This window comes from Pelodiscus sinensis, chromosome 5, assembly GCF_049634645.1.
Source record: "Pelodiscus sinensis isolate JC-2024 chromosome 5, ASM4963464v1, whole genome shotgun sequence".
NCBI lineage: Eukaryota > Metazoa > Chordata > Testudines > Trionychidae > Pelodiscus > Pelodiscus sinensis.
In genome coordinates this window covers 74303452-74317117 of record NC_134715.1, presented here as the reverse complement: position 1 = coordinate 74317117, position 13666 = coordinate 74303452, and the positions used below count along the sequence as shown (strand labels likewise).

The window sequence follows — 13666 nt, the reverse complement described above, 5'->3', positions numbered from 1 at the left end:
CTTCGACGGAGGCATGTAGATTAGCCAGATCGGAAGAGGGAAATGAAGCCGCGATTAAAATAATCGCGGCTTCATTTAAATTTAAATGGCTGCCCCGATCTGCCGATCAGCTGTTTGTCGGCAGATCGGGGGAGTCTGGACGCGATGCCCCGACAAAGAAGCCTTTCTTCATCGACACAGGTAAGCCTGGTTTCACGAGGCTTACCTGTGTCGATGAAGAAAGGCTTCTTTGTCGGGGCATCGCGTCCAGACTCCCCCGATCTGCCGACAAACAGCTGATCGGCAGATCGGGGCAGCCATTTAAATTTAAATGAAGCCGCGATTATTTTAATCGCGGCTTCATTTCCCTCTTCCGATCTGGCTAATCTACATGCCTCCGTCGAAGGAGGCATGTAGTCTAGACACACCCTCAGCTACTATAAGGTTAGTGCATAACTGGTTGGATAACTAGTCCCAGAGAGTAGTTATCAATGGTTCACAATCATACTGAAATGGCAAAATGATTGGAGTTTTGCAGGAATCAGTTCTGGTTTGGGTCTGGTTCTGTTCAATACTTTCATCTATGATTTAGGTAGTAGCAGAGAGAGTACACTTATAAAGCTCATGGATGATACCTGACTTGGAGGGATTGCTAGCACTTTGGAGGATAGGACTGTAATTCAAAATGACTTGGACAAAGGGAAGAAATGATCTGAAGTAAATAGGATGAAATTTAATGAAGACAAATGCAAAGTACTCCACTTAGGAAGGAATAATCAGCTACATGCAAAATGGGGAATGACTATCTAGGAAGAAGTAAGAGAAATTGGGAGGAGGGATCATAGTGGACCCCAAACTAAGTAGGAATCAACTGTTGCTAAAAAATTAATCATCATTCTGGGATGTATTAGCAGGATTGTTACATGTAAGAAACACCAAGTTACTCACCCTGGTGTAGTATTGGAGTCCTTCAAGAAGGTTGTCCCCATGGGTTCTCCACCTTAGGTGCTTGTGCATTGCTGCGCCTCTAATTGGAGATTATAGGTAGCAGTTGCCTACTGTCAACTGCACCCACAGAACTGCCGGTGCATGACAGTAGATTGATATGTTGTTTGGTTCCCTCCGGAGCCCATTGTGCTTGGATAACCTCGTGGCCTAGGTAGGCCCCCCATCCCATTAGCGAAGCATCCATGGTAATTGTTAGTGATGCTTGCATTTGTTGGAAGGGGACTCCCCTGTACACGTCATTGCGAATGGTCCCACCATATGAGTGAGCTCTTTATCTTGGAGGGCATAGTGAGCTGGTCATTAATATGTGTGGTCTGTATACTGTGCATAACCAGGCCTTGAGTGGTCTCATATGAAGGTGGGCAAAAATGGCTGCAGCCAGGAGTTGGAGACAGTGCCAAGCTGTTATTCATGGGCTGGTATGTGCTATAGATGTAAGTTTTACAATTGCTTCGAACTTCTGTTCTGCAAGGGAGGCCAGAGCTGTCTTGCAGTCTAGATACACTCCTATAAATTTGTAGAGTCTGAGTAGGAGTCAGTGTGCACTTTGATAGGTTTATCTGGAGGTCTAGGCTGTCAAATAAGGCTCTGGTGGTTTTGACTGCCTGTTATGTGTTGCACACTGTGGGACCCTTTAGTAGACAGTTGCACAAATATGGGAACATGGTGATTCCCTTTCTGCATAGGTGAGCTGTCATCACTGTGAGGACCTTTGAGAAAACCCATGGGGTTGTTGAAAATCTGAAGGGTAGCACTCAGTATTAGAAATGCAGGTCCCCTCTGGTGAATCACAGGAAGCATCTGTGTGCCAGATGTATCGATATATGAAAGTAGGCATCCCAAAGGTCAAAGGTAGACAGTCAAGCTCACTTTTCCAAGGTTACCATCTTGAATCATTGGGTTCAAATTAAGTGATGGAGTTTGCGAAGATCTAAAATAGGCCTTCACCCTCCTGTCTTCTTGATAGTGAGGAAGTAACAGCAATAAAACCCCCTGCCCTTGTGCTCCGGAGGTACTTTTTCTATGGCTCTCAGTTGCAGGAAGAATTCGTGAGAAGGATCTCTGAAGAGAGACGGGTAAGGGGGGTGGTAGGGAGGGATAACTAAAAATGGATGCATTAACCTGTTTTGATGATTTCCAGCACCCACGTGTCAGTGGTGATAGTACACCCTACTGAACAGAATGCAGCTAGCCTGCTGCCAAATGTTGTAGAGGATTTGAATTGCTGTTATAGAGAAATTGGAGCTGTCAGACCCTTGACCAGCACTTCAAAATGCCCAGTGTGAAGTGGATGGCTGCTGAGCTGTTGTCTGGTCAGGGACCTGTCTGCACGTACTTTGGCATGGTCAGCACCTGTTCTCACACTATCTGGATTGCTGGTTGAAAAGTGTCAGTCTGTATCTTTGTGTAAATGACCTGCCCTGTTTTCTTTTTGTGACAGGTATGTGGATGATGAGTGTCCTTAGTGTTGCTTGTGAATCTTTTTAATGTATGAGGTGGGGCACTGGTTGATTCGGAAAAGAACTGGGCACCCTCAGAGGGCAAGTCTTTGACTGTAGCCTGGACTTCTCTGGGAAATCCAGAGTTGGAGCCATGATGTCCATCTCATCACGACCACAGAAGCAATGGATCTTGCTGCTGTTTCTACAGAGCCTAGTACAGTTTATAGTGATGTTCTAGAGATTAGAGCACCCTCATTGATGTTTGATTTGAATTGTTCTCTTTCATTATCAGGGAGAAATTCAATAAAAGATGTAAGTTGATCAAATATATTGTGTGTGTATTTAGAGAGAAGTGCCGTATAGTTGGAAATTCTGAGCTGGAGGCTGGCTGATGAGTGTGCTTACCTGCCCATCAAGTCTAATCTCTTCCAATCCCTATCATAAGGGACTGTGTGGGCTGCTTGCTGTTTGCCTCTCTGATTTACAGCATTAACCACTAAGGAATATGGGGTGGTGGGAAAGTAAGAAGTCTGTTCCTTTAGGAGCAACATAATACTTTCTATCTGACCTTTTGCAGGTCGGAGGTATTGTGGCAGACGTCTGCCATGTTTTTTGCTGGGTCCATGAGAGCTTCATTCATAGGGATAGAAAGTTTGGCATGTGGAAAAGCATGAATGAAGAATGTTTGTCAGCTTATGCTGGGTCTCTGACATGGCTGAAAGAGAGATTTCTAACATGTCTGCCACCCTCTTGAAAAGTTCTTGGAATGACTTAAAATCATTCCCGAAGTCGGAGGCGGGGGCATGATTGTGTCATCCGGGGACGATGATATATGCGTGGGTGAGGGGTGAATCAGGTGTCTGGTCCTTACAGGTTACATCAACATTTTCCTCATCCCCACAGGAGCTGGAGTGACAGGGAGTCTGAGCCTTAGAAGCCTGAGATCTAGGTGCTGGAGATGGCTGCTGTGTTCTATAGGCTGCCCATGGGTCACAGTAGGGCTAGTAGGATGAGATGGGAGGCACTGTGGTGGTTGCCACTACTGTAATTGTTGTGTGGGCTTAGGTGAGGAATGTGTAGACATATGTGCCTGAATGGGCTCATCATCCTCATCGTCACTGGATAAAAGTGGCACTGAGGTAGCTGGGGTGGATGAGAGGCTTAATCTGGATGTATTTGGGGTGCTATTGGTGCTGAATAAGGGTGTTCCTTGCCCCAAAGAGACAATGAGCACTGCCATGGTAGTAAATGCCTGCAGTACCGGCAGAGGAGGGAGCAGTATGGGCACTGGTGAGACTTGTGGCATCAGTGCCAGCTGCTTGGCTTGGGGCAGTGCCAACTGTTTGGTGTGCACCATCAGTGCTGATTGGTCAGCGCCTATGTTACCATTGGAGGTGGCATGCTGGTGCTCGGTGCCAAGGATGAGTGTGGCTGGATTGGTACCATGAGGGGTGCTGATGGTACTTTGGTCAGTGTCGATGAGGTGGTTTTCTGTTTGGCCTCCATCGGTGCCTTGGAGGGGGAGTGCACCTTCTCTTTAAGGCGGAGATGGGGAACCTTTTTTGGGTCCAGGGCCACTGACCCACAGAAAAATCAGACGGGGGCCACACATAAATAAGAAGTTTAAAAAAAACCCTGTAAACCAAAACTCCTCACTGATGTGGACCCCATCTGAAAAAGACCTCCCCACATTCCCCTCCCACACCAGAGCTTGGGGAACCCAGCCAAGTAGATTTTGTGTGATCCAGCCCTGTGAGGAAATAGTGGAGAGGGGAGGGCTTGGAGCACCAGTACATGCTGGAGGAGACCCTGATACTTGGGAGCCAGATCCAGGCAAGTCAAGGGCCATATTTGGCCCCTTGACCTGAGGTTCCCTGTACCTGCCTTAGGGTATTGACTTTTGTTGGTGTTGACCCCACTAGTTGCTTGTTTTTCTGGCACTTTGGTGCCGCTGGTGCAGCTTCTTTTTTTTTGAGAGAGAGAGAGAGAGAGAGAGAGCGCTTCCTTAAAGGGGAATCAGGCCTTGAGGAAGAGTAGGACCTCTTTTTGAGCACCTGAGCCCTATCAAGGTCCTTTGGGCTTGACCTGGAAGGAGCCACATCAGGGGATGGTTGCCTGTATGGTGTGGTGTGCTCTGGGTCAGAAGCTGGACGAGCAGTTTCCTCTAGGTGCATTATTTTTAACTGGAGTTCCCTGGCTTTTCTCATCCTGGATGTCAATTTCTTACAGTGGGGGCACGGAGCAGTGGACATACTGTGAGTACCTGTCTGATAAAGTAATGGACAGCCTGCAGATTACATACCTCTTAAGTCCAGGCATGTCCCAATAAGAAAAGAAAAAAAAGACTTTAATTGGTTGTTGGAGAACAGCACCATAGAAGTATACTATTTAATCTAACTATGCTAACAAGGGCAATTTTTTTTAAACTAGTACTAAAACAAGTAAGAACAATAACTAACACTTAACTATTAATAAATACAATTAACTGTCTGATTATAACTCAGAGATGAGGACAACTGCTAAGTTGCAACCAAAGCGGGCAGCGGAAAAAGGAACTGAGGGGACGGTTAGCAGCACATACAAATGTGTGCTGGCAGTTCCGTGTGTGCAGCCAACTATGGGCATTGCTACCTAAAATGTCTGAATGGAGGCATAGCGGCACACAAGCACCTAATGTGGAACACCCACAGGGACACTTCTCGAAGAAGAAGTAATTTGTCCACTGATTACTCCACACTGATTGGACAGTTCTGGGTGCCACATTTCAGGAAAGGTGTGGACAAATCAGAAAACGTACAGAGAAGAGCAACATAAATGATTAAAGCTCTAGACAACACATATTAGGAGGGAATATTGAAAGAACTGGGTTTGTTTACTTTGGAAAAGAGAAGATCAAGAAGGGACATGACAACAGTTTTCAAGTACTAAAAGGTGGTTACAAGGATGAAGGAGAAAAATGATTCTCCTTAACCTCTGATGATGGGACAAAAAACAATGAGTTTAGATTGCAGCAAGGGACATTTAGATTGGACATAAGGAAAATCTTCCTGTCAGAGTGGTTAAGCATGGGAATAAATTGCCTAGGGAGACAGTGGAATCCCCATCAGTGGAGATGTTTCAGAACAGGTTAAACAAACACGTCAGGGATGGTTTAGATCAATGGTCCTCAAATTTTTTTTCCACAGACCATTTGAAAATTGCTGAGGGTTTCAGTGAACCACTTAATGATCTTTCCAAATGTTGTTTGCACCATTAGCTAAATATTGTAAAATGCTTTGGATAAAAACTCTATGTAAAACACCCTTGATAATAATTAACATTTTTCTACAAATACAAACACACAACTCATATTTTAATATAAGCAGTCTTACCATTCTAATGCAATGGATGTTCCTGTTTTTGAGAGCGAAGTTCAGAAAAGTCAGGTGTAATGTTTGTCAGTTTTAGCCTTAAGTCAGGTTCAGCATTCATCATGCTTTTGTATTTCGACTTGATGGCAGTAAGTGATAAAAATCCTGTCTTGCACTACTATGTGGTAACAAATGGCATCAGAAAATGCAATGCTTTGTCTGCAAGTTCTGTGTACTCTCCAGTTCTTTGAATCCAAAACGCAATTAGGGAATTTTAAATTCTGACCATAATGTTTCATTGCAAGAAAGTTTCAAGAAGAATTCTTGTGTCTTATTGGACAAACCAGAGGGCAGTTCACTGATTTCAGTTCCAAAAAAGTTTATGTATCTAGTTTAGGGATGTGAATGTATAGTCGATAAGCAAATGCTTATTGGATAGTCAACGGGCTATTTGACTAGTCGCCGTCCCCCTCACCTTGCTGCCTCTATCAGAAAGAGGCAGCAAGGTGTGTGTGGGGGGGGAGAGGGGAGAGGGTGTTTCAAAGCAGCAGCCGCTGTGTGCATCCCAGGACCAGCTGGGGTGTTCCCAGGCTGCACGCCTGACACTGGGCTCCCCGCAGCGTTTCAAAGCAGAAGCATGGCATGGGGCCTGGAGTCAGCGGGGGAGTCCTATCGACAATTCGATTAGTCATTTAATTGACATTTAACATCCCTAATCTAATTATTTATTGCAGCTTCTACCGGAAAGTAGTCTTCAAATTGTTGCTCAAGAGCAGCAAGGTATTGTTTGATGTAATTTTTTAATTTTCCTTATCAAGAATCAGTTCATTTTCAGACAGGAAACCTTTCAATGTTGGAACCTTAAAGGGAACTATCCGTGGGCCACCTGAATGGAGCTCATGGACCATTGGTGGTCTGTGGACTAGAATTTGAGACTCTCTGGTCTACATGGTGCTTGGTCCTGCCATGAGTTCAGGGAACTGCACTTGATGTCCCTCCCAGTCCATACATACTATGTCCATATACTTATGGGCTTCTCTCTGGGTAAGCCTATAATATAACACCTGCCTAGATAAGGAAGGCAGACTCCCAAGTTTCCTGTGTTCTAGGCACCCCTGGCTGTTGGGAAGCTCCCTGCTTTGCTTACTCTGTCCATGCTTACTATCGGTCAACATGTTCCTGTGAAACAGGGATAATATTCCATATACTCCTCTCTCAGGATTTTATCTTTAGTTGTACTGACTAGATCATCTCCTATCGGGTCAGCCACCCTGGCATAACCATACTCAGAACTGACTGGTGGGCTGTCCTTGGTGCCCTGCTCTCCTCCTCCCCTGCCACACCTGCAAGGTGCTCTGTTCTATGAAGTTACATTTCCTAACAGGTGGTGAGTCAAAATATGCCCTGGGGATTCATTCCCAACAGGGGTTCCATACACATGAAGGGGCCTGCCCATCTCCTGCCACCCAAACTTTAGCCCAGGTAAAGACTACTTCATCCCACCCAGACCTTGGTGCCTGAAGTTGCTGCAACAATTGCAAATTAGCTTGCAGCAGCTATGCTATACTGTTAGTGTCCCCACCAGAGATGCACCCTGTAGGTGGGTCTACCTTGGCTTCTGGGATTCCCACTCCTAGGCCTGGACTATTTATTACCCCAGAAGGCTCACTCCTGTCTCCCCCCAAATAACTCACACAAAGACAGTTTGACTGCAGACCCCATAACTCGCTGACACCCCTGCAATCACCACCCATTGCAACAATGCGAGGCAGGATATTGCCTGCACCAAATATGCCCCCAACTTCTGTCTGCTGCAAATCATACTCACCCTTGGAATCAGTTTCATCCCAGTCTCCCGAGGTCATGGTAAGTCATCATCCTGGTTCTGGGTGACCTTATATACTTTGGAAGCCCCACAGTGCTGTGGAAGCAACCTCAGAACCCACCTCACCGACCACTTTCCACACGGTTCTGCTAACTATTCCATTAACACACACAGCCTGCCAATCTGCATTTGTGGATGCTTTCTCTCAAGCATCCCCATTCTTCAGTCCATAAATACATCTCTGTGGGCAACAGGAAATAACACACCATCTTGGGCTTCACCAATCCCTATCTTGGTAACAACCCCTTGCTCCAGATGCAATGCTCCTACCCTGGCATCTCTTTCTAGCCCTTGAGCTCCATTCACACTGACCAGTGCTGTGTTTGCTCATCTCCTTTCCAGTGAAGGTACACCACCAGTAACCTGCTCACAGCAGAAAAAAATTGAAACTGATACCCCATAATTCTACTTGCAATAGGACTTCTGCCTGAGGCTACGTCTACACTACAGGGTTTTTGCACAAAAACAAAGGTGCATCTACACCTCAAGTGTGTTTTTGCACAAGAAAATTTACAGTAGAATGGCAGAACAGAGGGCTTTTTGCGGTATAGGTATAGCTCTTTCTATGAGGAATAACTCCTTTTAGCACAAGAGTTCTTGCACAAAAAGGTGTGTGTGGACACTCAACAGGGGTTTCTTGAGCATAAAGAGCCTATCAGAAAAAGCACAGGTGCTCTGATTGCCATTAACAGAATGGCTATCAGAGCTTTCTTGCACAAGAGTGTCCATGCAGTGTGGATGCTCTCTGGCACAAAAGCGCATCGCTTTTGTAATGTGAACGCGCTCTTGCACAAAAAGTTTTTGCGGAAGATCTCTCCGCAAAAAGCTTCTTGCACAAAAAGCCTGCAGTGTAGATGTAGCCTGAGACAGTTAAGCTCCCTGTCTCCCCATTCCCATGATGCTGAGCAGTTTCAGCCAATGTTTGCCTCCATTAGGTGCAGTGCAGTCATTTCTTACACTGATCAGCTACTTTCCCCAGATATGTAAGAATATTTGTGTAAGACGGGGCTGAATTACTGCTTGCTATCAGCCAGCTAAAAGGAGAGAGAGCTGCCCTGGGGGTGGGTGTGCTCACTCCAATTGTTTCGCTCTGCAAGATAATTAACTGTTAACTGTTGATATGTAAATACAGCTCATGGGAGGAGGAAGGAATCCGAGGTGTGGCTATGTAATCCAATTCAGCCAGTGCTGATGGAGGATCAGTGTTGGAATGGAATGTGGTGTATTGTAACTAATTTGGGGCTGTTGTGTGTGTGTGGGGGGGACACAAATCATGCTACCCCTAAATGTGGGAACTGTAAAATATGACACCAGTGCTTGCAGGAGAGACACCATCATTGTAAGAGGCCTCAGAGGAACAAGCCTTCACCCTTTCAGAGTTGAGTGAATGGAGTGGTGGTGGGAGGGAAGGGCTTGAGTCAGCTAGCTTCCTGCCTGCCAGATGTGAGCTGTAAGACTGGCTCAACCTGCCCCTTTCCCCCTGGTTTCAAGGATAGACCTAAAGCAGATCCATGAGGAGTCTTTTTGCTAGTCCAGTGGAAGCTGGAATCTTTGGCCAGCCCTAGGTGGTTGCACAGAGGCCATGGTCGGAATATCCAGCTCTCCCCGGGAGTGGGAGCTGCCCCGAGACTGCACCTATACCCCTGTGCTGTGTATAGCGTGGGTGAGGTGAGGGGGAGATGTCTCCTGCCTCTGTGTAGAGGGGGCAAGTGAAGGGAGGGCATCCTGCTGTGTCCCACACCAGGGTCAGGAGCATGTCAGGTCTCTTCACATATCAGGCCATGGCCCCTGTGTGTCACGGGGACGGTGATGGCACTTACCTGGTGTGGCCTCCCCGGACAACCCTGCTGACTCCGCTGCTGGGTCAGCTCAGGGGTCCCAGTGGCATGGCACCCTCCATGCTGGCCCCTCTGCCGCACCCAGGTCAGGGCCCTTTGGTCCTGGCTCGCTGCTTCCCGGGGTGGTGCGGACCATCTCCCCAGGATGTGGTCGAGGGCGTGGAAGTAGGGGCAGGTGTTGGCCCCTGCTGCAGAGCTGCCCCTCGTGGCCCTGGTATATGCCTGCTGCAGCTCCTTGATTTTGAGGCGCACCTTTTCCTGGGTGCACCTGTGGCCCTTCCTGGTCATGGTGGCTGCTATGTGGCTGTAAACGGCCACATTCCTCCACCTGGTGCAGAGATCATGGACATTGGGGGCCTCCCCCCAAACCTCAATGAGGTCCATGATCTCCGCACAGGTCCAGGAGGGTGCGCGCTGTCTACGGCCCCTGAATGGCCCCTGGGTGCTGGAGGACTGGGCGGGGGACAGCTCACTGCCACGGGATGCCCGGCTCATGGTCTGGTCACTGGGCAAGGGGCTGTCACTGCTGCTGTGTGCAGGCAGGCCTGTAGCTGGCACATGTTCAGTGGCCAGACTCTACCCCTTTAAGGGCCCCACGGCTGGGGGGAGTTTTCCTGGTTATGCCCAGAGTGGCCACCAGGGCACCCTGGGAAGGGCTGGAGGCCCCCAATCCGAAATAAGCGTCTACACAGCACTTATTTCGAATTAGCTATTTCAAATTTGGTGTTATTCCTCATAGAATGAGGTTTAACTAATTTGAATTAAGCACCTCGCTATTTTGAATTTATTTTGAAATAGCGGTTTGCCTATATAGACACTATTAAAGTTAATTTGAAATAACGAGTATTATTTCAAATTAACTTTGCTGAGTATGGAGGGATAACATATTAATGTATTCAAAATGATTCCCCCAAGTGGAAGTGACTCCCCATAATTTGTTCCTCACAACTTAAAGTGTTTAGATTTATTATTATTATTATTATTTGTTAAGATTGTTAAATGTTTAGATTTATAATTATTGCCCCTCTAGAATATAACTTGTTAGGAATATAATATTAGGACTATGTAGCCAGAAATAGCTCCCCCCCCCCCCCCCCGTCACAGGGCATGCTCAGGCTCGTGCAAGGGGGCTGCTTGAAATTGACATTGAAGAGATACATTGTAACAATGCATTGTCAAGCCACTAACTCAAGCCCTGTAATTGACCAAGGGCATTGTTACATAATTGACGCCTGTTCTCTTCAAAGCAACTGTAACTCAGAATTAGGGAATGTAAATAAGAGAGAGAGTGCTTGGATGATGGATGAATGGTTCTGAGAGGTCCCAGCCTGAGAATACAGCAACAAAGGGCTGAAGAAGGTGTCAGGTGCCAGTGCAACCAAAAGGTGTGAAGTGGAGAAAACCAAGTACTGGAGGTCCACCCGATGAGATCACTGACGAGCACCTGGCAGCCACCCTGAAGACATCAGCATGATGCAGCAATTCCCATAGACTGGCATAGGAAGAAATTCCTATAAGAACTGGACTAAAAGACTATGGCGTTGGAGTCCAAGGTTCTGCTGCCAGCCTACCAGGAGCTTCAGATGCGCATCTGATCAGGACTTTGCTCCCCACTCCCATCACTTGTGTACAGAATACCTGGCCAGTATTCTGTCACAAGCAGCTTCCAGGCTGGTAACTATAACAAATACACAGAACCTGAATGAATGGATGAATATAAGGGTTAAGTAGTTAAACAACGTTGTTTGCTTCTATCTTTTCTTTATTTTTTATTATTATCTTTACAATAAATGTGGCTTTTTGCCTTATCCCCCTCATAAGATCCTGCTTGCTTTTATATGGTATAACATGTAGACATACCCTAAGAGCTGAAATCACTGGTTTGGCCGGGAGTCAGACCCATTGCAGCCAGTGGAGTGGCTGGCAGGAATGACCGACAGGCACGGCGGCAGGCGGCCAGCGTAGTGGCTGGTGGGAGCGACCGGCAGATGGCTGGTAGGAGCAGTGCAAAAGTGTCATAGCCTCAGGCTCAAGGAGTCGAGTCATCAGGATGATGTGTCAGGGTCTGCACTGACTGAGCAGAGCTGTAAGTGGGGCGTTTGTCGTGGGGTACGGAGAAAGTTTAGGTAAGTGAATGGAACCCTTACCTTGTTGGACTGGTGAGCCTGAGAGGCAAAAGACATTGCTCAATCCTTTTGAGCTGGGACAGTTACTCGTGGGGGAGGGAGCTACGAACTCTGTCTGTGGTATTTTCCCAAGATAATGCCATGTGATCTCTCTCTCTCTTTCATTAAAAGTTTCTTTTCTACACTCAGACTCTGTGCTTGCGAGTGGGAAAGCATTGCCTCTCAGAGGCGCCCAGGGGTGTGTGAATTTCCCAGGCTACTGGGTGGGAGCTCGAGCCAGTTCTGTGTGAGATAGCCCCCTAGATATTGAACTCTGCCCTGGTTGCTGTTAGGCCTACCCAGCTGTGGCCAGACAGACTAACCCCATATCATCCATCTTATTTGCCTCTCTGAAGCACAGGGCAGAGAAGGAGCAATAATATCAGCATAGTCTATGCTGGCTCATCTGATCCTGAGAAGCTGAAACACAGATATGTGGATAGAGAGCAGTTAAGTCAATAAGCCGGCCTCGAGGCTGCGGCTGGCACCTATGTTGATTCGAACACACACAGTCCCAGGAAGAGGAATTTCCCACTGAGAAAACAATGTCCAGTACTTCAAAATTTAATCATCTCAATTCTCTCTTACAAGTGTAAATTAAGTTCACAACTCCCTTGTAAGAACTGGTCTCACAGCAGAAAGACCAGCATCAATTGGCATTACAGATAAGAAAGAGAAATACGTGACCCCATGATTATATAAGATGGGCCCAGCACACACTCACTTTGAGTGTCATTCTACCCTCTACCTGCTGGTCGGGTTAGGTGTTTGACCTCCCGAGGTTCTATGGGGACGCCCACCTCGTATTTTCGTCTTTCCTAGGAATTGAGGGACCGGCCCTGGCCTGACATGCTGGAGTCGAGAGGCACAGAAGGGGGTAAAAATGGTACCTGGATGTGGTCCTCTGTCTTAAGTGTACACATAGAAAGAGTAAGCTGTTACTTGGTACCATTATTTCTATTTTTCTATCTTTATCTTCTTTGTAACCATTTTTAAGACCTATATTTTGCTAATAGTTAAGAAATAGAACAATAGCCATTGTAACCATATGATTTATAAGCTTCCTCAATAAACCTGTAACTGTTTAAGCTTTAACCTGACTCCTTCAGTTGCTGTAACAGAACCAAGCACAATTTAAAAGAACTTCAGCCGGTCTAAAGGGACAGTTATAGGAAGAGCTTGGGCGTTTGGATCTGTGTCACTCCCAGGTGACAGGATCCACTGGGGCATCTTTCAGTCTTTCTCCAAGGCTGCCCGCTGCGAAGGAATTATGAAATTCTAGCAGCTGAAATCTAAGATGTAATAAGCTCTTCCTATATAACGGGGCGTCTGTTGGCCTGCTGGCCACCCTCTGCGATGGGACCCCGGTCCTAGCAGTAAAGGCACGGACGTTAAACCTTTTCTCGGAAACATACACACACACACTGCCCTGACCGTCGGCTGACACCAGCGGAAGGGTTACGTTTGTTTAAATGAAACTGGCTATGCGTTGCTCTAACTTAAGCCATGCTTACAACAACACTTGCCTCTATACCCCTATAACTACAAATCTATATATATCTATTTTATCTACTTAAACATGGCACTATCAATACCTATACACATAGATTATCAGTGTTTAATCAAATACTCAGGTTCAGCAGCTCCTGTTATAATATTTCCACCCAGTCATGCTCAGAGTCAGATTTTCTCTGATGTCTCCTTCCCTAGGGGGTAGCACCTATAAAAGGTGTGTTCAGACAAAAATCTTATTGTCACTGGAAAATGAAGGTTCATCTTTAAGAATAACAGCCTAAATCTACATATGCCTTATTCGCTAATATGCTAAATGTATATTTTATATGTATCTGTTACAACAAACTTATGGATTCATGTACTTCTTTTTAAATGTACAAGTTTGGTTGACTAATATCTAAAGAGTCACAACTGATCAGATGGCCCACCATTAGCATTTAAAACAAATTCCAGTTTCTGAATTTGATCTGTTCCTGATCAAAAG

At 46.3% G+C, this 13666-nt stretch overlaps 1 protein-coding gene across 2 annotated transcripts in view; it reads right to left on the bottom strand.

Annotated features, from left to right (window-relative positions):
- The window catches only part of TENM3 (teneurin transmembrane protein 3), a 2294790-nt gene that overhangs the window by 663962 nt on the left and 1617162 nt on the right, over nucleotides 1–13666 (bottom strand). The gene's annotated exons all lie outside the window — the stretch shown is intronic.